This window comes from Camelus dromedarius, chromosome 17 (genome assembly GCF_036321535.1).
Source record: "Camelus dromedarius isolate mCamDro1 chromosome 17, mCamDro1.pat, whole genome shotgun sequence".
Taxonomy (NCBI): Eukaryota; Metazoa; Chordata; class Mammalia; order Artiodactyla; family Camelidae; genus Camelus; species Camelus dromedarius.
Genome location: NC_087452.1, coordinates 32919203 through 32945279, shown reverse-complemented (window position 1 = coordinate 32945279; position 26077 = coordinate 32919203).

The following is a 26077-nucleotide window of genomic DNA, read 5'->3' as shown; positions in this document are numbered from 1 at the left end:
ATACCCACCAAGAAACCCAGTATGAGGCAGGGGCTGGGGCATGGATTTGTGTTGCTACCGACTTCTGGGTTGCCCTGGCTAGCTCTGCCTCTATGTGCCTCAACTTTCCCCATATGTATAGCGTCCACCTATCCATTAGCTGAAGAGAGATGGAACTGGGGGTCAAATATTCTAATGGAAGGGAAGACTCCAGGCTAAGAAGAAGAACCGGGGAGCAGGGCTGGAGTTTGAGCGTCAGCATGATTGGGGGTGACTGGTGAGGTTGGGGCTGGCTCTGCTGCACAGGGTTGGGTTCCAAGCCTGACCTGCTCCCTATTGTCACAGGCACCACAGGCCACAGAGAAGGAACGCTGGGTGCTGGGCACCCTGCCCCCCTGCACCTCTCACCTGCAGGCAGGTGGAATTGAGCGTGTTCCAGACACTCTATTTCCCAGGAATTTATGGAGGGTTTTATCTTCCCTCCTTGATCACCAGTGAGGGGAAGGAGAGGGCGCACTTGGCTCCCTCCCCGCCAGAGGGGCAAGGAACGGTAGCTGGCCACCCTGGAGCTTGGAAAATACTATCTAAATCCCACCTCAGCAAACCCCCCTTCCCCCTATGGGGCCTCGTCAGGGCCCGGCGGGTACGGAGAGAGGATGGCAGCCATTTAAGCTGTCACCAGCTCCATCAGAGGATTTAAATCACTGACACAGAGTAACAGCACTGTAGATTATAGTGCGGAAGCCACGAGGGCACAGCACAGCAGAGGCAGAGGAGGGGTGGGAGGGGAGTAAGGAGGTACGAGCTGAGAGAAGCATTGCCCTGGTACCTCAGTTGGGGGGCACTCTGCAGCTGAGGTGGGCCCAGCAGCAGGGAGCGCCTGAGCACCCTGCCTGCCCCTCCACTCAGACCAGCCTCTCACAGAAGCCCCCACACTCCTGGGCTACTCTAGGGCCCACTCCAGCTGGGGACCCATCCTTGGTGCCCTCCAGATAATGGCTGGGATCATGGCTCATGTCTCTCCCAGGCTCCCTGTGGCTCTTGTACCCAGAGGGCTCACAGCCATGGACACCCCTGTGAGTGGGTGGGGGTGAGGGAGGGGCCTGGGGGCACCTGGCAGGGATCCTGCCTGTTCCTGCTCAGAGGCGCCCAGCCATTGTCTTTGATTGCATGGTATTAGCCATAAATTACAGGCTTTGGGAGGCCGCATGTAAAAATAAAATAAAATAAGTGTCAAAAGACAGAGAAAATATTGATTCTTCAGGGAGAAGAAAGGATAGCTTGGTTAAATTAAAACTTTGAGAGGAAGGAGAGTGTGGGAAGATGGTTCCTAGGACTAGAGAGCAGCCTGGGGTGTGGTGGAGGTTGCGTGGGAGACCAAAATTCAGATGATCAACAAATATGCTGGTCCTGAGATCCTGGCCTATCCAGGACAACATGGAGGAGACAGGAGAAAGATGTGAAACATTCACTGGGAAGACAATAGACCCATGTGACTCACCAGGAGGGACCTCCAGGGACTCACTCACAGGCTGAGTGGGGCAGCTGGGCTCAGGCTGGGGTCTGGTTGGGATGTAGGAGCTCTCCGTGGTCACGAGGCCCATCTACTAAGTGAGAGGGCCAGTTCCCCACTTGCCCTCCCAGCCTAGGGAAAAATCCCAGGCCCCTCCCTCTCTGCCTGGGTCGGGGGACTGCAGGGAGGCCCATATTAGAGCCCAGCTTGCTCTACCCATCAGGCCCCCCCTCACCCTCTTTCTCCCCTCTCCCATTGAGAAAGACAGGGAGATTTCCCAAGGCTGCCTCAGTAAGGGCCGAAACAATAGAAAGATAGGGTTAAGGATGGACAGAGGCCCTGGCTGTCTGGCAGATGGACCATGTCCACAATGACATTTCTGCAGCAGGCAGGACTTCCTACTGGGGCCTGATACAGATCCCAGACCTGTAGCACCTTAAGGCCAAGGCAGGGAGGACACTCAGAACATGGGAGATGTCAGGCCCAAGGGGATAGACAGGAGTCCCTGGAAGTATTGGCTAATAAGAGCAGGAGTGGCAAAAGTGCCCCCCACCCCTCATCACAGTTTTCCTGGACCTCCAGGGACCACCGCTATGAAGAAATCAGGACAATTCTGAAGCTACAGGCTATTTTTCTAGAGGCTCTTGGACTTCAGATTGGGGGACTCATTTGTTTCTTCAATGAACAAAATGCACTAAAAGGACAACCTACTCCCAGTAACAGCCTTTGGGCCCTTCAGTCACTCATCATAGCCTTGGGAGGAGGGAGAGTCCAAGCTAGCCCTGCCAGGCTTCCTTTGTTCTTCTGAAGGGAGTCAAAGCAAGAGAATCCGTAGGGTGCTTGCCATGAGGAACAGAACTGGGCACAAGGGCTGGGCAGCTGGATGAAGCCTGACCTGGTTCCTGCCAGGGGTTGGGGGGCGGTTCCCAGAGGTGAGACACCTCATCATCAGGGTCACCTGCCTGAACGTCTCCCCTTTCCCTCACCTGCAGCCCCTGGCCCCATCCATCTAGCTGCTCCCACTTTCCTAGTTCACTGCACAGTCCTGCTTGACCTCAAAGGGTGGCAGGATGGGGCACTGCAGCAGGCTGGCTGGACCGGCCCTAGCATGGCCTGCGTCTAGCACCTGCTCCCCATCGGCAAGTGGGCCCCTGCCTGGGAGCACTTCCTCTGGTGAAGGTGTCCCCCTGACACCAGGCATCTGGGATGAAAGATGCCTGTCTTCCTGAAGTGGGGAGGGGAGCAGCCTCTGCTGCCAAGACCCCCCTATCCACCTTCCTGCCCAGTAGCCCTGAGGCTGGCCATGTTTGATTCTCCATTGGCACTCAAGGGCAAAGCTTGGTCCAGGCTTCTTCCTGCCACTCGGGCTCCCCAACCCTGCTAGTTAGATGTCTAGCTATGCTAGATGACCACACTGGATGACAACTCCAGGACTCAGGAGGTGTTGGGGTAGGTGACTCCTTGAGGGCCCCACTGGGATTGAGCCTAAAAGCCCCCTTCTCAGTGTCTACATCCTCAGCCAGTCCCTCCACCTCTGGTGTCCTTGAACTTGTCCTCCTGTCCCTGTAGACTGGCCCCTAGGGCAGCCTTTCTCCTCATCCTTCCTTCCTCAGGCTCCCTCACCCTGAGCCTCTTTGAGTCCCGTCCTTTTAACCCCCTCCCCCATTCACCCCCTCCCCAGGCCAGCCAGGGGCCGTGCTGGCTGACTTCACCTTGAAGCTCCCTTATCACAGTCTCCATCTCCTGCTGGCCTTAGCTGGAGCAAAATTGTTTTCTTTGCACCTGCCCTGAGCAGTGGGGCCAGAGCGGGTGCAGGGATGGGAATGGGCTATGGTGGGTGGAAATTTAAATTTTGAGATCCAAGGGCCTCCTGCACTTCCTCTTCCTGCACCTGGACCCCATCCCTGCCCCACCCCAACCCCGGAACCCAGGTACAGGCCTGGCCTAACCTGATTTGTCACTCATGCCCACACTCACCCTTCTCATCCTGGACTGAGCTGACCCAACAGACCCTTGGGGTGCCTCCTCCCACGTGCGAACATGCTCCCCCACCCCATGGGCTGGGACCCACACAAGCACAAGCCCAGATTCCTCTGGACCTCCATTGTGCACTTGTGCTCCCCTTTGGGCATGCACACACTCCCCCACATAAACATGTGCGCACTTAGTTGTGCATATGCCTAACACAGAGCTCCAGAAGGTCAGAGCTCAGAGAAGCCCAGAAGTCCTCCACTCCCCTAACCCAGTCCACATACCCTGATGTACAGATGGGAAAGCAGAGGCCCAGAGGAGAGGAATGGAAGCAGATATCCTGGGTGCAAAGTCCTGGGAGGGGTTAGGGGTCCAGGTAGTTTCCCCTCAGCTATGAAGAAAGGCCTCTCTGTTGGGCCACTCAGCTGGGGACATTCTCTCTCCAGCCTTTTTTCCTGCCTAGAGACATCAAGACCCCAGTGCTCTGCCCTGAGGTGCTCCAGCACCCCCTACATCCCTCATCCCCTGCCCTCCACTCTCTCCTCTCCATCCCAGCTTTCTCTTAGAGCCACCTTCCCACCAGGAAAATCACCTCAGGCCCCAGCCATGCTCTGGAGGCCCAGCTCCAGGATATTGCTGTATGACTTCATGCAAGTCACTTCACCTCTCTGATCCTCCATTTCCTCAGCAAATGGGGATGATAACACATCTGACCTCATACCCTCACATGATCTTGTGAAGCTGAAAGACTCACCTGGAAGGAACTTAGTGCAGGGAACAGAATCCTGTACCAATATAATATTAAACAGCAACAATAAAGCTGCTGCCTTCCCTGCTCACCCTCCCTGGCCCCACCCTCGAGGATTTTTTCTTCTCTATCAAACTCCTTCCAAGAGTTGCCTGCACCCCAGCCACCACTTCCTCTCCATGCATACACTCCTAAACACGCATGCCCACCCACAGGAGTGTGCCCCTTAAATCCACACCCCCAACTGGTACTTGCACATGCTCACACACACGCACACACAAATGGTAAACAAAATATAATTCATTTGTAAAGGAGACTCCAGTTGTGCCATCCATCTTAAGCCAAAATTCAATACTTCCCAGCGCGGTCCACCGGGCCTTGATGAATGGACAGTACAAAAGGCTCCATCCCACGCGCCCTGCTCTCTGGAATAACAGAACACTAGCCTCCAGGGGCCCCGCGGGGTGCAGAGGCAGGGCAGCAGCCTGGCCATCCAGAGAGGTGGTTCAAACAGTCTGGCTCACCAGGAGGGGCCAGAACTACTGGAACAGGAACTACTCTGATTTCAGCCTCCCATCTGTTCAGACAGGATTCAGACAGTCCCTCTCTGATTCTCTACTTTTTCTCTGGATCTTTTGGAGCCAGTGCAGCCTGACCTGAGGGTGAGATGAGGCCCCTTCAACTACCTGGACGCCAGCCCCCACCTCAATTCCACTCTCCCATCCTCAGCCTCTCCCCGTCTCTCAGACACCCCCTCTGAAACAAAAGTTCCCCATCCCTGCCTGCATCCATCTCTTTAGAGCCTGTGGCTACCTCCCAAATAACCCTGACCTTTGCTTAAGCAGTTCCCCACCCCAGATCATCATTCCTTCCCTTCTTAATCTGGAGTTCTCCACATGATTCAAAGCCCAGCTCAAACGCCCTTCCTCCAGGAAGCCAGCCCTGACTCTCCTGGGAACAGCCTAAGCCCTAGACAGAGAGGGTGTCTGGAGCCACGAGGCGCGACTCAGTGAGCGAGGGCCCACCACGCAGGTCTCCGCAGGCCGAGGACGGGGCTCAGATGCAACCCAGGCCGGGGGTGGGGGGCATGCAAGGGATTAAGGGGAGCAGCGTGGCGAACGTGAGCTACCTGGCTGTGGCTCTGCAAGGCTGCTGCCGCGCCTTTCCCCCACCCTCAGCCTGAGTGAGCAGCCCGGCGTCGCTGTCGGCGCCCCGCGCCGCCGCGTTAGCTGCGGGGCTCGCTGAGCGAACATTCCTCCGCTCGCTCGCTCGGGGGAGTTTTATGGCCCGCGGTGCTTCCTCCGCAATGGCCTGTGCTGTTTACGAACCCCTCTCCGGCTTGGAAATAGACTGTCTTTCCTGAACGATTTTCTCTTTTCCCATTTACTAAACATTGATTTCCCCCCTCCTGCGCCTCTAATAGAGCAGAAACCAATACGTCTTTGTTTGCTTTTCTCGCGCGTTTGGGGCGCGGGCGGCGCGGGCGGCGGCGACAGGGCCAGGCGGCTGCTCCGCGCATGTGCATCCGGCTAGGTGGCACTGCCCTCCTCTGCGGCGACCCGGGCTGCCCCCGCACCGCTGCCCGCTGCCCGCAAGATACCGACGTCTGGGACACGGGGACGGGGTCGGGGCACATGTCAGGCCAACAGAACCGACCAGGAGTCTGAGTCGTCTGAGACTGCTGCGAGGACTGGTAGCAGGGTTACCAGGACGCCAATTGGTTCCAATCGCCTCCAAGTCTTCTCCGTCCGCAATTCCATCAGCAGTGCCTCACCTCCTCCATATCCTCCTTTGAAGTCCAGGTGCTTCTGGATGAAGCTCCCATTGGTGCCTGGGGCTGCATTCAGTTGTGGCTAAGTGGGGCTGGGACGTTTATTCCTTCTTCCTTTCATGCATTCAGCCACCAAAGGTGTCAGAGCACCTGCTCTGAACCAGGCCCTATGCTGGGGACTTGGCATGGGGGACGCTGAGCAAGACAAGTGATGTGGTTCCTTTCCATCCTAGCCCTGCCCTCCCCTTCACACCACTGAAGAAGCAAACAGACCAGGGCAGGGAGGAGGGATAACTGGGCATGAGAAGACCTCAGTCACCTGTGAGTACAGCCTGATCCACACATTCCCCAGGCCAGCCCTCCCCCTGCAGTAGGGGGGCCATCTCCCTGCCACCAGGGAGCATGGGAGCCTGGCAGACGGAGCGCCTGCTAGACCAGGATTCACATGTGACCTTGTCAGTTTCTTCCTTTTCTGGGCCTCACTGTCTCCATCTGGAACATGGGTCCAGCACCAAAGTGAGCTAATATTACTGACCAAGGCCGGGGCTGCCCATCCCAACCTTTAGGAGTACCAGGCTTGCCAGCACCCAATGACCCACCCCAAGACAAGCTGCTACATCCCTGAGATCAAATTACACTGCCCTTAGTAGCTGTGGGATCTTGGGCTCATCTCTTCCCTCTCTGGAGCTGCTGGTGGTCCCTGCTTCATAAGGTTGTGCTGGGGATCAAATGGCATGAGGAAGCTCAGCTCCTGAAACACAGTAAGGACTCCATTGGTGGAGAACTCAGAGGGCTCAGAGATGGGAAATGTGGGTTTGGGTGAAAAGTCCCAAAGGGTGGGGAAAAACTGGGCCCCTGGCCTCCCTTCCCACTGGTTATATGGTTACACATTCACCCAGAACCCCTGTGAGCCTCACAGCAGCCCTGTGAGGGGTCATGCAGAAACTATGGTTTGTTCCCATTTTACAGATGAGAAAGTGGGAGCTTAGAGAAAGGAAGGATCTTGCCCAAGTCACATAGCAAGAGAGAAGGAGACCTAGAACAGGGCCCAGGCCTACCAAGTCTAGGTTGGGGGGGTCTGCAGTCATTGAGTGGGTCAAGAGGAAGAGAGGGCACATCTGGCAGGCACACCTGCTGGGAGCAAAGGCCTGGAGGCAGAAACATATGTGACATAGGCTGGGGGAAGTGGAGGTCAGATTCAGTTTTGAAACTCCCCAGGAACTTGGCTCTGGCTTGTCTGTGACCAAGTAAAATGTGGGAGGGGCTTCTACAGAGTTGTGCCTTACAGAGAAGGGAAAACCAGAAGCCTTGTGGGCAGACACCCAGGGAAGGACTTAGGTTAGGGCAGATGCAAAGAGGGGCTTGGGCAGACAGAGGGGCAAAAAAATCAGACTAGGAGACACTGACAGGCTGGCAAATAGACAGGGAGACAGATGGGTAGATAGAGAGAGGCACAGATAGATGGGTAGACAATGGACAGATGGATAAACAAATGGACAGACCAATGAACTGACAGAGAGAGAGCACTGAGCAGGATTCAGCAGAGCCAAGAGGAGGAAGGGCAGCCCAGGCAGAAGTACTTGTGTGGACAATGGATCAGAGGTGAGGCTGAGAGTGATCTCTGGCCTTTGGGCAGTCAGGGAGGAGACTGACATCCTATTACAGTAAATCTCAGAGGCACAGGCCCCTGAGGAAAGCAGGGTTGGGTAGTGAGTGGTTGGGAAGTGGGAGAGGAGGTTGGTAGTTGCATCCCCACCAACCGCAGGCTGCTGTCCCACAACAGGACAAAGGCAGTACTCAGGTGGATCCGGTCATTCACATCCCCCAGGGATCACTGCACCCACAGCCCTGCATAGTTAGCTGGTGCCCAGTGTGCATTTGGAAGATGGACTTGGATCACAATGCCTTCTCTGCACCAAGAGCCAGCTGTGCAGCCGGCCTCTGGAGCAAGGTTGTGACTACCCAGGGCCGACTGGGGCAGGTGGTGGGCAAGCCTCGGCCACTCGGAGGAAGCCAGTTGCAGCCACAGCACAGGGAGCCTCCGTAGGGGCCTGGACCAATTAGGAAAGAAGGGGAGGCAGCAATAATTAAAAATTAAAAGCCAACAAGACAGCAGTTTAAAAATGGAAGGAGTGAGTGGAAAACAATTAGCAGAGATGAGGCAACAGGGCGGGCATGATACAAATGGAGCTGATCACAAAGCACTAATGACATCGGAAACCTAATTTTTACAGTGTCAGGACTTTGTGATGAAGCACTCGGCCTGCTCCCCTGAACCAGGCCTCGTGTTGTCTGGGGGCCATGGGACTCAATCTTCCTCTATGCACTGCAGAGGAGCCTGAATGGAGGGGCCAGGAGGGAGAGGGTATGGGCTGGTGGGGACTCTTGGAGGCAGGGAGGCCAAGCAAAAGTGCTGGGGGTGCCGAGCGAGGAGGCCAGGAAACCGAGGCACAAGCTGTGTGTGGGGGACAGATATTGCCCCCTCAGTGTCCCCACCAACAAGGCAGCGGTGGTGAAGGCACAGTCCTCCACAGCAGCCCGTTGCCGCGGAGACCAGGCGACCCTCCTGGCAGAGGGAGGCTGAGTCAGTTTGAGTAATGGCGGAGAACGCCGCTGCTGATGGGGAAAAATACATCTTCATAACAGGGTGAACCTTTTGGAAAATGGAATAAGTAAAATAATTGAGAGAAAGAAAATTGAGTTTTTATTGCTTTTTAAGTGTTTAAGTGGAGGTTTCATTTAGGGAAATTATCGTTGCTTTTATTTTTAGCCACTCCGTGGATTGGGGTGGGACCTGGGAGAGCTCTGATTCAGGAGGCTTGGGTCTCCCACCCCACTCCTAGGAGCGCCAGGGGCACCCTCATCTCACAGAAGAGAGAAGGATACCAAGGTCTCTAAGGAAAGTCTAGACCCCACTTTGCCTCCTAGTGTCTCTTGGGTCCTGCCTTCAGGCTGACCACTCACCTCCTCTCTTCTTGGTCCCCTGCTTTGGAATGGCCCCCCTTCACCTTGACAGCTCTTGCCACACAGTCTAGGATGGACCTGGAGCCTCCCCTGAGCCCCGTCACTCCCCTGAGCCTCCATGTGCTCTCTGTGTCATTTCCTGGCCCCTCCTGACTGGTCTTATGTCTCCTGTCCCTCGTCCCGAATGGCACGGCAGTGGAGGTGGAGAAGAGGGCTCAGTAAACCCTTACTGACTGACTCGTCGGTTCCATCAGAGGCGGGGGATGGAGAAGGATACAGACAGTCTATGGATCTGATGCCCAGAAGGTGATGGCTGAGCCTCTCCAATACCCTCCTCCTAGTCCAGATGTCTACAGTCTCAGCCACGCTTCCCATCCCCATTTTCTCCCCTGCCCCAGCTCTGGCTGCAGCCCTTCTACACTCTGGAAATGGCTCAGGCCAAGGCCACCAAAGACCCCACCAGGCAGATCACGTGGCAAGCTTTTCTTAACCCCAGGGCCTTTGCTCATGCTATTCTCTCTGCTGAGAAAACTTCTTTCCTCTTACTTGACCCGACCAAGCATAGAGGGTATTCTCACTCTTCAGATCATGAATTAGGAGGCAGAAACTATGACATGCTCCTCCAGTCTCAAGACAGAATTTATTGGCACAAGTAACTGAAGAGCCCAAATTATGAGATTCAGGTATGGCTGGATACAGGTACTCAAACATTATTACCAGAACACAGCCTCTCTATCTTGTACTTCCTTGAGTGTAAACTTCTTGTCCAGTCAGGCCCTCCCATGTCCTTCCCTCTCTATATACCTCATACCTGCCCCTAGCAGAAGCCCTAGCATCAAATAGATCACATGCCCATCCCAGAAATTCACTATAGTCCTAGAGATGAAGGAAGCTAAATGGCCAGGCCTGTGTCAAACCAGAGAGATGGGGGGGGGCATATGCTTATCCCCAGTCCATGGAGAGAGAATGATGGAGTCAGGGATTCCCCAGGGACAACTGGGAGTGCACAGCTGAGCCGGCCCCACCTCTACTGAGCATAAACAGGATCTTAACTCCCCTTTCCTTGATTAATTCCTTGAGGGCTGACTCTCTTCTTTTCTGGCCCCCTCTAGGCTGTAAACCCAGAGGCAGGAACTAGGCTGTCTTGTTCACTACGGCATCCCACTTAGTGCACATAAGTGATGGGGAGCCCCTCATGTTACAGTTGGGGAAACTGAGGCAGGGACTTGGCCAAGATCACACATGTATGTTCATGTTAAGTTGCCCTATGCTCTGCTCCTCACGTCATCTCCGTTGCTCCCTCCACCAACCCCTCCTCCCAGTATCTGTCTTGCCAAACCCTGAATCTGGTGCTTAGTGGGTGCTCAGGGCATATCACTGAATGAATGAATGAATGACTTTCTAGTGATAGGGGCTTTCACACATGGGGCCAATTCTTCTGTGCGCAAGATGTGGTAGGTCAAAAAGACCCCCCGGGCACCTGGGGCAGAGCCTAGGACCAGCATTGCCCATGGAGTAGGTCGTGGAGCATCCTGGAAGCTGGGTGGTATGTCTGTGTCCTGATGGCTGGCACTGCCCCGCCAGGGGAGGACCCCTGGGAAGCTGAGAGGACACACACTGCCCCCCTTGGGTCTCCTTCCCATGCTTTCCATTCTCTATGCCACCACCCAGTCCTGTCCTGGCCCCTCTGGTCTGTGACCTCAGTCATAATTCCTTTCCCCTTTCCTCAGCTTCTCTCTTGTCCCCAGGGTGCATTCCACAGCTGTCTCTGGCAGCCACCCCCTCCCACCCTGCCCTGGCAACTCCCCAGCCCCTCCCCACCCTGCCTCCACCTCCTGCAGCCCTGCCATCCCTCAGCCGAGTATGGCTGCTTTCCTCCAAGAAGTTAAGTTGAACTGATCAGCTGTTTAATGACCTGATGTGTTCATGGTCCACATGGCCCATTAGCAGAGGTGGCTGAGGTGGTGCACAGGTGGACAGCTGGGATGTCTCAGTGCCTGGGTGGACACCTGCCTGCCCACCTGGGAGCACAGCAGTGTAGGTGCGCTTCCTGGAGAGGCCAGGGCAACAGGAGAGGACTGTATACACACACACACCCCCCTTGCTGAGTCTCCTCATGCATAAACACACACAGCCATGTCCCCACATCCCACATGGTTGGCCATGTGGCCCCACACACACACACACCCACTAGCTTACTGTGCTGCAGCCAACAGTGGTTATAACCATCTCTCCTGGGCCTGGCACTCAAGGCCACCATGATCAAGCCTCAACAGACCACTCCAGCCAGATCTCCTCAAGTGGTCCCTGGACACAAGGACAGAGGAGGAGAGGCTCTCCATCTCCATCCATTAGTCTGTCTCTGTCTGTAGAGGTGCTCATCACTCTAGGGGAGCCCCCGGGGCAGACACTCTGAGATCCCTCTACAGGCGCCTTCTCTCTAAGCCTGAGCTGGGGTGCACTGTCCCTCGCTCTCTCTCAACCTGTGCTGGACAGCACCTGGGCTCTGACTTGCCCTGAGCTGATGCTCAGCACTGGAGGAGGCAGAACTCAGAGGAAAATGAGGCCTCACTGAGCACCTATTCTGTGCAAGGCTTTCACATCACTGTTGCATCTGGTCCTTGTCACTGTCCTAGTCACCCTGTCCCTGCCTGCACATCTTGCATCCCACTCCTCTCATGGACAAAGAATGAGGTCCTCAGGGAGTACCCTTCCCCAGTCACACCCAGCCTGCCTAATCTCCAGTGTTCCTCGGCTGTTTTGCAAGCTCAGGGATAAATCTCAGTTGTATCTCTTCTCTGGACCAGACAGGAGTCGGGGCGGGGGGCAGGGTGTACTTTTTGCTCACCACTAGCCCAGGCTCATCTTGCCACACTCAGCTGTGATACTCTGGTCCTGCCCTTTATGGGAGAAGTCCGCGTGCCAGGCAGTTCCTCAGGTCCTCACAGGCCCTGAAGCAGAAGTGCCCCATGATCCCATTTTACAGATGCAGAAAGTGAGACGTTGAGAGTTTAAGCAACTCACTTGCGAGTAAGCTCACAACAGAAGTGGCTGAGGTGAGAACTGACCCTGGGTCAGGTCATCAACAAGGCTGGCTGACACCCTACACCTCTGATACAGAAGGGAGGACTGAAAGCCTGAGGCCAAGAAAGCAAGCTGCACGCTGGCCCCAAGCTCTCAGACTGCGGTATTCAGTGCACGGTGTTCTTTCAGGAGGACAAAGCCTCCTCCTAAGGATTTCCTGAGGCTCGGACTCCAGATTGCAGGGAGCGTGTAGCCTGCTGGGGCTGGGATGCGAACCCTTCCAGGCCACAGCTCATATTTGCATCTGGTAATGGGCTCCTTACTAGGCCCTTCTATCTCCACTGTCAAACAGCCTCCAGGGACTTCTCTTTGTGGGGTGTCATTAGCTGTTCTTCCCCTTGGGAGGGAAGTGGCCAAAGGGGTCTTTGTCCAGTGGCCTTGAAAACTGACCTTGAATGAGTGAGTACAGTGGCCACTGTCCGCAGCCCCCTCAACTCCTTTTTCTCCCTAAGGGTGGGCGTGGCAGGGAGAGGAAGAAGGAAGGGGAGGGAGAAAGGAGAAGGGGGGAGGGAGAGGAAGAGATTGGGGGAAGATAGGGAGGAGGGAAAGGAGGCAGGGGAAGGGGGGAGGAGAGAGGGAAGGAGGAGGAAGGTGTAGGGAGAGAGGAGGAGGGAGGGAAGAGGAGGAGAGGAGGACGCACCAACCTGACCAGCAGAGAGGCTGGAGGGAGGGGGAGGCTGGCCGCAGGGGAGGCAGCGATGGCTGCAGGAGACAGATAAGGTTGGGGAGAAAGACACGCTCCACTGATGGGAGCGCAGGGATTAGGGGCTCCAAGGGCCTGTCCTGGGCCTTTGGGTGGAAACTCGGGAAGAAGAGAAGCTGCCCTAATGAGAAGGGAGGAGAGAGAAGAGTGATCCCACTTCAGGGGACCCCTGTGCCCTTTGGGAGTGATGAAAAAGGCCCAGGCCCCTGGCCCCAGGCAGGGCAGCACAGAAGATCCCCTGAGCTCAGGGCCCACCCCCAATCAAAGATGACAAGTCATGGCTGTGGCCCGTCCTCTGCATGCTACCCTGACATCCTCACACCCTGGCAGGCGTATGCCAGCCCATGGTGGCAGCAGGGACTGTCCCTGCCCTGGTGGACCCTGGCGACCCTTCACACATGTGTCCACAGCCATGTCCTCACACACTCACAGCCACGCAGGTCTCTCAGATCCCCATATTCTGCCTGGTGCCTGTGGCCTCTCACCTGGGGCAGGTGAAGACATGCCCGTACCATCCAGGCTGCGCCCATTGCCAAGTGAGGGAAGAGCCCTGCGCCGCACACTGTCATTCTCAGCAGTAGATTCTGACACCTCTGTCCTCAGCCTCTGAGGCAGGATGAGGCAGGCCCCTTATGGAGGCCCCTGGGTTCCTGGACCCCAAGCTGGAGGAGCCCAGGCCTGAGGCTCCCTGAATCTGCACTGGTTGTGGGCCCGGGCCTGGAACCCAAGTCCCTCCTGGCCAGGGGAACACAGCTCTGCGTGGGTGGGGTGGGGCCCTGGCCTTGCTTGCAGTGCTGTGCCCAGTACCCGACCCACGTGGGCGCACTGTGGGCACTCACAGATGTCTCAGGTGCATGTGTCCTGAGCTGTTTGAAGTTGGGTCTCCCAGGGGCTTGGTGGGAAGGGGTGCCGCTTCTAGGCCCAGGTAGAACTGTGCAGGGACCTGCCTGAGGCAACCTCCTCCCTGGGGGAGTCCAGCTGATGAGACTAAGAGTCAGGAAAGGTGCTCAGTGTCAATGCTGTGGGATGAAGATAGGCCCTGTTGGCTGATAGCCTGGCTGCTGGGAGCAGGTGATGGAGATAAATGGTCCCTGTCCTAGGTGGGGGTCAGGGCTGGGTGAGGCAGCCTTGGGCCTGACGGATGACTCAGGGCTGGGCCAGGAAGTCGGGGAGGGCTCCTGCAGTGGATCTGCCTGGGTAGCAGGAGCCCAGCTGTCCACAGCCTACCAAGGCTACCCACCGCCTCCATGGGGGCTGAGGGTTTGGGGGGCAGAGGGGCTGGCCCCACCCTGTCACAGGTGTGGAAGCTGAAGCCCTGGTGAGCCCTCACCTGCCCTGGGCCAAGCCCCAACCTGGGCAGGAAGTGGGTTTTCCTGAGTGCTTTTGTCAAGGAGACCAAAACCTCCTCATGAATACCTCAGGGTGAGGGCTGGCTGCTAGAGGCTGGCTCCAGGCCTCATTTGTTCTTTGTTAATTTATTCATTCATTCCCATGTCTGCCCTGGTGTCCTTTCTGGGCTGCTAGAAACTCCTCTCTACCCAGGGAGCCCAGGCTCTCTCCTCTGGCCTGGAATCTCTTTGACCGTGTCACTCTCCTCCTGCCACACTGGCCTCCTGGCTGTTTCTCCAAGAAGCCTCTAGACCTTTACTTTTCCTGTTGTTGTTTTTCCACCTGGAACACCCCTGACTCAAGTGCATGTGGCCAGCAACCCCTGACATTCAGATGCTTCAGTGCCCTCCTCTCCTTGATTGCCCATCTGAAGCTGTCCCTGCCAATGTATATACATACAGTCCTGGTTTGTTTCCTTTAGAGCCTAAATATACCTTGTTTGTTGGTTCATTTGTTTATCATCTGTCTCCCATAGGCATTGGGAGCCCAAAGGAGAAGGCACCTCACCAAGCCCTCCCTGGGACCCAAGGTCTTAGCTGCTTTCTTTACTGGTCCATGAGTGCTCGGGTCCCCAGGGCCACTCAGGACAGTGTAAGGCAGGACCTGTTCATGGACCAGTAACAAGACTGTTGCCAGGGCAATGGGCTGCCCATCTCTGAGGGTCCCACATAAAGGCTTAACGCTTTGGATCCAGGTTGTCAGACAGAGTCTAGATGGCCAGGACCCAAGGACCCTACACACCCAGAAAGCAGGTTCCCCAAGCCCTGCCTGGGCTAGGCCCTGGTTCTGGAGCCCAGACAGGATGCATGTGAAGGTTGACACCAAATCTGGTGCCTCCACCCCCAAGATGATGGAGATAAATGAGAAGTGCCTGGAGCTGTAGTGGATGACAAGGAGCCTGGTGCAGCCGAGGGATGCAGAGTTTGGGGACGAGATGCTGGAAGAATCTCTGATCCCTCCAGGACATTGCCCTCTGTGGCAAGGAAGAGATGGACTCCACAGGTTGTTGCCGGGGGTGGGTATGGGGTTGACTTCAGGGCCTAGTTCAGCCTCAGCCCACGAAGGGGCAATGCCAGAGCATTTAATGCCACCCTGGTGCCAAATCCTGGGTGGGGGACCAGCTTGGGGCTGTGGAACCTCAGTCAGCAGTTGTGGCTCCTCTCCTCACCTACTCCACCCTCTTATCTCCCTCTACCTGCCTAGCATCCTCAGCCTCTAGGAAGGGTCTTCTTGGATACTGTCTAGGAATCAGTGGGCCTGGCTGGGGCATGGCTGTGGGTGCCTCGGGTAGTCAAGTTCCTGAGAACCATCCTAGTAGCTCCCAATCTCTGTTCCTTCCACCCAGCTACTATCCCAACCGCCCCCTGGGGAGGTGCTGGGATAGGAGCCACAAACCCCTTGTTCCTCTCATACGGAAGGGGTGTCCTGTGTCTTGGAGAAGTGTGGCTCCATCTTTCCTCAGCTCCTTGGAGGTCCAAGGCCACTAGATAACCTTAGGGTCTCTTTGGAGATCAAGTTCACAGCTCCAAAGAGAAAGGATGGAATGGGGCTGAATATGACTTCCACTGCTGCCACCTGGTGGTTGAAAGAGGCAAAGCACCTGCTATTGCAATTCCCAGAAGGAGGTGGAGGGAAGGGCATGCCTCACGTTTGGGGGCAGAGGCACAGGTGAGTCAGATATGCATCCCTCCCCCCGCCAGTCCTCCACTAGTATCCTGGCCGGGAATATGGGCCTTCATTTGCCTTGGATCAGAGCCTCCCAAAATGGTCTCAGACATGTGCCCATCAGAACCTTCCAGAATGCCTTCAAAGCAGATCTGGTATCAGAGATGGCCTGTTTGGCCTCCACTGTATTAAGGGAGGACCTAGGGCCTGAAGGACACCCAGGGCCACGCCTAATGGATCTTAGTGGCAGAGAAGAGGGGAAGGAGTGGGAGCTGGGAGGGTAGTGGGGAGAAGGGGGAGCAGAGAGGTGGGTGCAGCCCAGCTGAGCCCTGCCTGTCCTGTCCTTGCCTCACTCACAAATGCAGCTGGTTTTCTTTGCAGGACCTGAAGTGAGTCCCATAAGGCTCTCCTCAGTGCCCCACTGGTGTTGTAGTAACCCTCCTCCCTTCTCCAGAGCTGGGTGAGGGGGAAAGGGCTTGTTCAGGACCCAAAGGCCTTGGCCAATTGGCCTCAACAGAGGGTCCTCAGGAAGGAATAGATTTCCCTTCCTGCTACTCCTCAATTCCCCACAACTCTGCTGGCATCAAGGTTATTTCAAGGTCACCAAATCTACTGAAGGAATTATGATGTGGCAAGCAAAGTTAAAACTTGGTACCAAAAATGAACTTCTTGGAGTCCAAGGGGGAAAAAAATCAAATACATCCCATCAAATGGACTTTTTCTTCTTTTTTCTCAACCTCCTGGTACATCCTACCCTGCCATCCTGTCCTACTAGGGCTGGTCTCCTGACACAGTTTGCCCCTCCCCACCCACCACAGACCATGCTATTTCCCCAGTGGTACATTTCCTAAAGTCTCAATAATCATTCAGCCAAGAGTAACCTCCAAGAATAGATGATATTGAAATCACTGCATGATAATCTGGAGGGAAAAAATGAACTTGGTTCCATACCTCATACCTTAAAACGAACACCAATTCCACTTGGATCAAAGCCAGATGGACTAAAGAATAAAGAACAAATTTCTAGAAGAAAACAAGGGGTTTTTGAAGAATAGATGATGTTGAAATCACTGCGTGATAATCTGGAGGGAAAAAATGAACTTGGTTCCATACCTCATACCCTAAAACGAACACCAATTCCACTTGGATCAAAGCCAGATGGACTAAAGAATAAAGAACAAATTTCTAGAAGAAAACAAGGGGTTTTTGTACAGCTTTAATCTGATATGACCTTTTATAAGTATAACAAAAAAATAGAAAAGCCATGAGAGAAAAAATTGGATACACTCAACTACATGAAAATCAAACATTTCCATATGGGGAAAAAAATCAAAGTTTAAAGACAAACAACAAGCTGAGGGGAAAACTACTAATTTCATATAGATAAAGGGTAAAGGGCCCCTATAAACCTAGAAGGGAAACACCAACAATCCCACCGAAAATGGGCAGAGGAGAGGCACACAGAGTTACACAAAAGGGAATCCAAAAGACTTGACTGCTGAAATGATGCTCAACTTCATTTCTCTGAGAGAAATGCAGATTAAACAGGCGAAGTTGTGAAAGGTCGATGAACATTTCTGGTCAGCACATGGGAAACTTGTAGTGAGTTGCTTGTTAGAGTATAAATGGTGTGACCTCCATGAAAGCAACGTGGCAATATCTATCAAAATTAAAAATGCACATAGATCTTTTGGGCTAGCACTGCCCACTTCTAGGAATTTATCCTACAGATAAACTCACAAGCCTGTGAAATCCCACCCCAGGGTATTCGCTGTGTGATGTTTCTAAGAGTAATCGATTGGAAGCAGCCTACCCTGCGGAGCCTGGCTGAGCGTCCTCACCGTAAGTACTATGCAGCTATTAAAACGGAGGAGGGTGAGGCAGTGCCACACGAGGTGATGTATGAACAAGATGTGGTGTATGTTTAGGCTGTTAACCTTGTGTTCTTTAAAAGAAGGGTAAGTGTTCTGGAACCCTGCTGGTGCCCTTCAGAATGCTCAGCCCCCATCTCCCACACATCCTACGAAGTTGAGCTGCTTGGTGGCATCCACTTTGCCCTCTTGGTGATGGGTCTGGCCAAGGGGAGCTCACCGGGAATCTAGCAGACACAAGGGGGACATCATGTTTATTCCCTGTTCCCTCCCAGACCATCCTCCTTTTGATGTTTCTAAACAGAGATCTGGTACATCCCTCCTTGCTCAAAATGCTGCATGGCTCCCTGTCACCCTCTGGATGGAAGCCAGATCCCTACCATGGACCGCAAAGCCCCACATGGCTTTTAAGGGTCTGCTTCTGCTGGCTGCCCGTTCGCTGTAATTCCAAACCTCTCCAAGATCCCTGGTCTCAGCAAAGTTCCCTCTGCCTGCAACCCTCCTCCTTTTCCAGGGGACAGCCTCAAAGGACCCCCTCGTCCTCCTCTGGCTGCTGTGCCCCTGCCCTGAAAGCAGGCAGCACTCTTCCCTGCATCCCACCTGTGCTCCTGGAATGCAGTTTGGTGCAATGGACAGAGGTACCCCAAGGCTCTTGGTCTCTGAAGCCCTTTGGAGTCTGTGTTCTGCTGCAGGGCCCAGCTCTGGTCCTTCCAGACTTTGGAAAGAAGGTGGCCTGCTTGACTCACCCCTGGGAGGCTGGACCAAAAGAGGCCAGGGAGGACCTGGTGGGGGACTGGAGACCAAGGCTCAAGGAAAAGCCCTGGTAGGAAAGGATGTTGTTTGAGGCCAGGTAGGAACAGAACTGCAAGCAATCAGTAAGAAGCCATGTTTGTAAAAATGACTTGGCTGTCAGCAGTGATGAAACAATATAATAAATATGAGAAATAAATCTCGTTACCATGTAATGAGCTGCCTTATTAATGCGTTAAACTTGTAAGAAATCCTTAAGTGTTTAATTGGCACCTAATGAGGGTGCCAATTAGGGATCATTATACCTTCCTTGAAAAAACCCTAATTGGCAGGGGGTCATTTCAATCAATGCCACAGAGCCAGCTCCGGAGGGACCCCGTCCTGGAGGTGCATCTGGTAACTGTACCTGCAGGGCCACACCTCTGGTGGCTAGCCCCACTGGAGCCCACAGCAAGGTCAGGGCCACCGGGGTTGGACCCACCCAAAGTCACCAGGCACCAAGACTAAGTTTCTCCTGAGCCACCAAACCCCACTGCTGCTGAAAGCCCATCTGAAACGGTGCATCTGTCAGGAGGCTACCCTGTTCCTCCAACCAGACAGGGGGACTCGGGCTGTCTGGAGGCTTCAAGAGGCCAAGAGCTCACTGAGCATCGTGACCATGGTTCTCCTCCAGTGCTCAGCACTCAGACTCTCAGCATCCCTCATGCAGCTAAATCTCATCCTGACTGCTTTTACAAGCAGCCTCATGTGCCTGGCGGGACCTGGGGTGGGCAATGGGACTCAGAGTGAATTCCATCCCTCCTGTCTCCAGGACTCAGCCCCCCTTCCCAGGAAAAGTAAAGCCGAGCAGATCTATATTCCAGACCAGGCCAGCAGAAGAAAAGCGACCTGGGCAGCCAGAGCATGATTAATTACCAAATTAATCACTCGGGTAATTGCCAGAGAGCTGGGTGGAAAGCAGGGAAGGAGGCTGCTGCCCACCCGGGGCAAGGCCCAGCCAGGGGTAGGGGGCCATAATCCTGGCCCAGGCCTGGGGCGAGAGGGCAGAGGCAGGAGACTGGCTGCAGTCTGAGCAGATGGCTTGGACAGGATGGAGGCAGCAGACTGAGGGGCTTGGAAGCCAAACTAGGGGGTTCCAGAGTTCAGGAGAAGACTTGCAGGCCTGTGAGTGGAGGATGGAGGTGCTGTGGGGGCAGTGGTGAGTGGGGCATGGCTGGGAGCCCCGGGAAAAGATGGCCAGCCAGGAGGACTGCGTGGGCACACTTGTAGGACTTGGAGGGAGGGAGGTAAGTGACTTTGGGGGCTATAGGTTGCAGGAAGGCCCCAGTTTCTTGCCTGGGGATGGGGAAGGCAGCTGGCATCTCTGAGCTGGACAGAGCATGAAACAGGGCAAGGGACCAGCCCCTCCTCTGTGGCCTGTGGACTCCCAGGCTCCAGGGCCCTAAGCCAGGCTGGGGTTCTTGTAAAGGGAGAAGGGGACTAGTAGCCTCTACCATCTGCTGGTTTTCAGGAATTGTCAGGAACCTGAGGTATCCCATCCTTCCCCAGTGGAAGACCATTCAGGTGGCTAAGTGGAGTCAGGTCAGAGGGCTCTCTGTCCCCAGAGCTCAAGCCCTGACCTTTCTCTCCTGCCCCAGCTGTTCCCAGTTATTCCTCCCAGGCTGGATCCCAGAGGCTGGGCTGTGTTTTCAGGAGGCCCCAGATCAAGCCGGGTTTGGAGCAGGGGACTGCCCCATGGCCCTGCCCCTGCCTGGTAGTGGGAGGCTTGGTGGGACCACATGTGCTCCTGGGCAGAGGTAACTTTAGAACTTGGGCCACTCGGGAGGGTTTAGACCAGAGGCTGAGCCAGAAGGTATGACCTGAACCAGGTGCACCTGCAGCCCCTGTGGCCCCAGGGCTGCCCGAAGGCTGAGTCTACTGTGATTCAGAGTCTCCCACTCCTGTGAAGGCCCTGTAGCCCCTGGGCCACACTTTGAATCTTCAGCATGTTAAATTAGCAAATAATTACCTAGTGTTTCCTGTGTGTCAGGCACTGTTTTAGGCCCTCTACAAATACGAACTCTTAATCCTATCAAGTAGTGGGTGACAGACACAACCAGCCTCTGATTTGCCCATCTGCCGGGACAAGCGGAGCCAATTGCAAGTATCAACTTCCACCTTCTGCAAAACCCACCAATCAGCATTTACTCTTTAGCATAATTTATTGGCATAACAACTTCCACCTCCCCCGACCTGAGTGAGGACTACTGGCGGAAAGTTCATCCCTGGCCCTCTCTTTTCAGACATGCCCCTTTCACTTTCAGTATATCCACCAATCAAAACTTCGCAGTACCCCTCATTTGCATAAGAACCCACCAATAAGCTCCTACCCATGGGGATAAATAACCAAGTCTGGGAGTTAGAAAGTAGGCCCCAGTCTGAACGGGAACCTGTTTTTGTGGGTCTTCCCTAAAGTCTGCATGCAGAGTGTGGGCTCCAGTATAACTGGAGATCTCTCTGCAAGTTTCCAAAAATAGGTCTGGATCTGCTGTTGCATTGTGTCTGTTTTTTTCTTTTTATTTTATTACTCCTTTCTGGCTCTAAGAGAGAGGGCCTGTCTTACACTTTACAGAGGAGGAAACTGAGTCAAGAAATTTAGGGCCTTACCTGTAGTCACTAGTGGATTAGTTGAGATTCAGGCCAGCTGGTTCATGGAGCAAAGAGCATTTGGCTGAGTCTAGTTGTCCCAGGGTCTTTGTGCAGAGGTCTCTGGTGTGTGTGGCATGTGCACCCACAGTGGGAGGCTGACTGTCCATGAGTTACACCCGGTTTTGATGGTGGTGTGCGGTCAGTCACACTGCTGGCTTCTCAGTCAGGCTGCATGTGGACACTTACCACTTTGTGGGAGCTGCCTGTTCCTTGCTTTCAGTTCCTGCCATCCCCAGCCCAGAGCGAGAAGTGGGACTGCCACATGGGATGCAGGCATGAACCACACCCATTCAGAGCGAGGCCATGGATTCCACAGAGCTAGCTTCAAAACTGGCTACAGGTGGGACAGTTAATTGATCTCATCTGGAAAGAAGTCTTCACAGTGGGGGAGGGGAGACAAGTCTCCTTTATCATCTTTCTATGCAATGCCCTTGTAGGCACTGAAAGGAGCTAAGATCTGAGGTAAAGACGGCATTGACAGTGGAAGTCCCAGGGCAGGCACAAGTGGCAGTGGGAAAGTTGCAGGAGGGAGTGATCTGCAGATATTGTGAGCTTAGCTCATGACCACCAAAGGGAATGCCCATCCTCCAGCCAGCTGAACCTGCCAGCAGGCCTGCCCTGTCTCCTGGGGACAAGAAGGTTGGCATTCTTCCCTCCCTATGGAAGCTGCCTGCTGAAGCTGAGGGGAGAGGCAGTCCCTGAACAACCCTCGGTGTTTGGCACAGACCCCTCCTGTCTCCAAATGCCCACAAGGGCTGCTCTGTTGACTGGTGAATCCTTGGGTTCAGCCTTTATCCCCTGCTGGGAGAAGTGACTAGATACCAAGTCAGGGCCCGCAGCCTAGACCTTCCAAAATATGCATGGAGGAGATCTTTGGGGATTGTTCTGGGAAGACCCATCCTCCATAATAAAAGTTCAAGTAAGCACATACGTTTATTGAAGACTCCACGTGCTTTCATATATTAAGTCTCATTTAATTCTCATGAGGGAAGGACCACTTATCAATCCTCCGTTCAATGAATAGCCCTGAGCACCTGTTAGGTATCGGGCTCCGTTCTGGAGTCTCAAGACACAGACATGTGAAGTCTTCTTGACCCAGCCACAGTCCAGCCTGCTTCTGGCAGGGAGGAAGCAAACAGCTTCAGTGCACCAGCCACCCAGACTGCTGAAAAAAGCCTCAGGGCCAAATTTCACTCAGAGCGCCCCAATATTGGCCCCACATGCTGAGCTCATGATCTAGGCCTGCACCGCCACCTGGTGGTCACATTGGAAAGAGCCCCAGAATACCCTTGCCAAGGGAAATTGGTCCACTCACCACTGAGGCTTGGGGAGGTTACCCTTGGGGATGGAAACAGGCCTCCTGGGTCCCTTTGGCATAGTGGAGAAGGGTGTGGTCTTTCTGGAGGAGTCATTCAGCAGCACCCTTGGCCTGGTGATCCTCGCAGAGCTGTCTGATAGACCCACTTCCCCACCAGCACCAGCGTGGAAGACAAGGGTACTCAGTAAGAGACAATGCTTATGGCACATAGGGTTGGCCCAGCGTAATGTAGGTGCCCCATGTTTGTAGGGGTCATCTGGTGAGATCTCCATCACTTGTGTCATGGCTGTGAGGAAGTCCATCGTCTCCTAAAACTTGTCCCTGCCCAGCCTGAAACGTCCCCCCTCAACTTGTGTCCAAACCCAGCACAAGGCCCAGCACCATGAAAGCCTTGCCTTATCCCTACTCAGAAGGGGTGTTTCTTCCTCTGAATTCCCTTGTCACTTTGCCTGTGCCTCTTGTCACCTCCTAGTGAGGGGTGAATTGTTGCTGTCAGCATTGTTGTTTGACTCTCATGCTGGGTGGGACTCTTCCAAGGCCAGCCCCCTGTGGGTGCCCCTCAGCCCCAGAGTCCAGCTGGGGCCTGGTTTGGAGGAGTTCGGAAGGACTGAAGAGAATAGTGAGTGGTGAGGGAAGGGACAGCTCTGTCTTCAGAGAACATTCCTTCTTTGGTAGTCTTGGATGTGAGCTCTGGGGTTAGCTCAGCTGGGGTCAAATCCAGGCCCTGCTGCATGCTAAGTAACCCTAGTGCTCTGTGCCCAGTTCCCCCACGTATAATATGAGGGCACAAGTGGTACCCAGGCTGTGGGGTTCCTGGGAGGAGTTAAACGGGCCTTGCTTCTGCCTGCCAGTGTCCTGGCAGGTTCATACACAGACTCCGGGGCTGACCCACCTGCAGGGATTTATGGCAGGAATTCTGCCCTCCTCCATTAGGGGCTTCAGAGTGTCACCTTATTGACCTGTTATTGAGCTGCTGCTAAGTTCCTTAAGTCGCTCATAATCTGTTCTCAGCCTCCTCGGGGTGAAGAGCGTCTTGGCGATCTCTGCCAGGGAGGGGCCCACACTCCCATTACTTGGCTTTCTGGGGCCTCCAGCCTGCTGGCAGGGGAGCAGGGGTGGGGCAGTGGTTCTATATCTGCCTCCTGGACCTAAGTAGCAGGGCTGGGGCTAGGATGAGGTGAGTGAGGCACCCAGGGCACAGATTTGAGGAGGCATTCATGTTCAGGTTGGTGCAAGTGTAGTGCCAGCACCTGAGTGAGGGCTTCTGACATTTTAAACCCTAGGCTCCCATTCACCTCAGCCTAGTCCTGGCCCAGCCAGATAAGTCCCCACGTCAGGACCTGCAGTGTGAGGGCTGCTCTCCACACCACGTGGGGGAGAGGTTGAGTGCAGGAGGGATCCAAGGATGGGGCCAGAGGAGAATTCAGGGCCACCTGACAGGCGACTGGGCTGAGGATGGGGCAGGAAGGCATCTGCAGTGTCTATACATGCCAGCAGGTGGCAGCACAGGAGGGCATCCGAGGCTGGAAGGCTGACTGGAGAGCCAAGTGGGCAGTGCCTGCTGGGTGCCCCATCAGGCCCCAGCACCTTCCTATTTCTAGGATTGTCTGAGATTCCCTTCTCGAACGGTGTAGAGGAAGAGCCAGTCCCTGGGTGCTGGATCTCTTCCTCTGTACAATGGGTGACCGGATACCCTGCAAGAAGGGCACTGGCAATTAAGTGAGATTGTGTTGGGTTCACGTCAGTCGACTGACCTGGCCCTCTCTCCATGAGATGGTCCACTATATCTGGCACGTGGCAGGAGCTCAATAAACCATGCATAGTTATTATTATTATGTTATTAGTATTGGCATTGTTATTACCCGTGCCCCTTTATCTCTTGCTGCACCGCAGGAAGTATACCTGACTACCCCCCCCCCCAAACCCAGGCCTCCACGCCTCCAACAGAAGTACACTAGGGCTGGGCAGGCAGGAATGGCAGGGATAAACACCCCCTCTTCTCCTGTTTGACCAGAGGACAGGAGGCCTGTCAGCCACAAGGGCTGGGACATCTACTATTGTCCCTTCTACATTCTCCCAGGCTGGACCCCAGAGGCAGCCAGGTAGGAGGAGCTGAGGGCACTGGATGGGCCTCAGCCTGGCTGTCACTGGAAACATTGGGGAGGCCCCCAGGAGGTGGGCATATCCATCCATGCTGACATCCAGGAAGGCAGGAGCTGGACCAGTGATGTGAGAGTTGGGGAAACTGGGTGCCCCTTGAGAGTGATCTGTGGGGTGTTGGCAGATCCAGGTGGGAGGTGCCAGCACCCAGTGGCCACGTATCAGGGGAACAGAGCAGTGCAGACAAGGCCATGGCCTCCCACACCATCCCACACAGGCACACCTGGAGGATATGGGGCTGAGATTCAGGCTGCCATGGAGCCTCAGAGGTGACCAGGTCCTAGTCCTGGCCTAGGAAAGCTGGACTGAATCTGTGGCCCTTTCCCCTGAGATGCCTATGCATACGGGGTCTCAGGACATGCCCAACCTCCTGTCAGGTTAAAGGGAGTTGGGGGCTTAGAGCACCTTGAGACACCCTGGTAGGGGCAGGCAGTATTGCTGTCCTCATGCTAAGGCCTGCTACAGGGACAGCTGGACAGGATAGGGTGGAGATGTCTGCTCTCAGCATCTGAACACCCCCCAGGCACACTCAGATCCTCTCCCTGCCTTCTTTTTCATAGAGATGTAGATATAAAGATATGGACGTACAGACTGTGTGTACACACATAACACACACACACTCATCCCTTCTTCCTATTTGACATCTATCTCTTCCCATCTCAAATGGCAATGCAGAGACCGGGCTGGTGCTGGGCCCCCAGTGAGGCTCGGTGATGTTTCTGGAAAGAATCCATTGCAAGGTCAGACTACTCCACCGGAGTTTCTGGGCTCACCTCCACAAGAACTTTCCTTTACATTCTGAACGCATCCCTGGCATCTGCCTGCAGTCAGGCAATGGGATTATTGTATTCACTTTGGCTTGAAGGTGACACCTCACTTGATTAAACAAGATGGCTCCTCCAAAGGCACCCATCTACGTCCACCCTGATACCACCCTGCAAACCGCTGCAGCTTCTGCCTGAAGCCCTGGTCGCTACTCATGAGGTGGGGTTTCATGTACTGATGTGTGGGGCTGGGGGCAGCTCCCAAGGGCCCTCTTGTAACAGTCAAGAGCAGCAATGGCAGGCAGGCAACACCATCTCACCCCTTCTGCCTGGCTGAGGGCAGTGAGGAGAGTTCTGATCAACCCACCAGGCCCACGGTCACAGGGAGGACATGTCGCCTGGAAACTCTTACCCCGATGTTTATTGATCTCATACTCTGTGGAAGACCTGGGAACCTTCAGGAAATCTGGGTTTCCTCCAGGACTGGGAAAGAGCTAGAAAACAGAAGGTGGGTGGAAGGGAAGAGGTGACTGCGAGGGGACAAGGGATGAGGTGGCAGCTCCCGTCACCCACAGAAAGCCACCATTTGTCCATCACCTAGCCAAGCCCACCCACCAGGAAAGGGGTCTAGGGCAGGCAGTGGGAGAGAATGGGGACAGGGGTCCTCCTGGAGCCCCCGCCCCAGGCCCTGTTCTCCATGCCAGCCTTACTCTGTAGACCGTTTTTAGGGTCTCCCAGA